The sequence below is a fragment of the Priapulus caudatus genome, unplaced genomic scaffold (genome assembly GCF_000485595.1).
Source record: "Priapulus caudatus unplaced genomic scaffold, Priapulus_caudatus-5.0.1 Scaffold1684, whole genome shotgun sequence".
In the NCBI taxonomy this organism is placed as follows: domain Eukaryota; kingdom Metazoa; phylum Priapulida; class Priapulimorpha; order Priapulimorphida; family Priapulidae; genus Priapulus; species Priapulus caudatus.
In genome coordinates, this window is record NW_014578745.1 from 23,650 (window position 1) to 24,970 (window position 1,321).

Here is a 1,321-nt window from a genome sequence, read left to right on the forward strand (position 1 = left end):
ATGGGATTTTATGCTTCTATGTCAAGTCTAGATCCCTACATTATTTTCAAAAATCGAGGTACGTTAAAATGGTCGCCCCAAAGAATTGGGTTTGGAGATTTTAGGGGGCTATATTTGTGCTCCGCCGAGGGCGAAATCGCCCGTCGCCCCCGGTTATTTCCGACACTGTACCACTGTGTGGTTGGACGTTTAGAGGCTGCCTGAGCAACTTCGTTCTCATCAAGAATCTCTGCTGTTTACGATAGCGTCCTTTAAATGATCATACGCCAGGTCTAGGTCACGCGTCTTATAAAGTTTATGGGGAAGGACTGAGGTGGGGATCAAATCGGTTGCGTTGCCGCGCTTAACAGCTAGTTCCGCTAAATCTGCACAAATTGTGGGTATTGCTAGTGTGGTAGGTAAAATCTGAGTAAGAGTGGTAGTTAAGTTTACCGTCGAATCATGGTAATGGAAGGTGAGTAAGGTTAAATCCGCAGAATGTGCAGAACAGCCTGATTGCAAGGAGATAATTTGGCTGGTAATTATTTGTAAATCAGTAACCGTAGGTGCCTGGTTGTTAGTGGGCAGACAAGAAATAATTGTCAGGCGGAATGGTTTAATTGGTGAGATAAGCCAATGGCCATTACTGATATATTGGACTAAATGTCTGGGGTTTGATTGCACCGTTACTCTGCGCTGACAGTATGTTGATATGTCAGTACTGTGCCTCAGAAATAGTGCTACTAAACAGTCAGTGAATCCTGATACGTAGTAGATTTCAGACTCAGCTTGGCAGATGCCACTCGTGGCATCCAGTTCTGATTTAGGGTAAAAATAGCGTGTCTTGTCCTGGTCAAATGATATTTTTTATCTAGGGCATAGTATACGGATGCTGGTGTGCCGTTAATGTAAATGGGTGCGAGTAGAATTTGGAAGATATTAAAAATTTGTTCGACATGTTTTAGAGACAGAAATGTGATAACATGGAAAGACGTGCGAACCTATCCTAGGTGTCATCTATCCCCTATATAAGTAATCTATTTAGGTATCTATATATCTATATATCTATATATATCTATATATAGATTCCAATGGTTGTTTATGAACTCGTGTGTCGAGAGTGCTCAATACTACCATGAGTAGAGCAAATATAGATAAAGTTATACGGACACGGTAGAAATTTTGACTCTGTTTATTGCATACAGAACTGTTTTGTGTGGAGCGAAAGCTCCACACTCATCAGTGCCTAATACAGAGTGATCTATTTAGAACATCCCAAGCAGTATAAAAACATCATGCATAATGTCATCTATTGTTCATGCGTGAGCGTTCTAAAGAAATA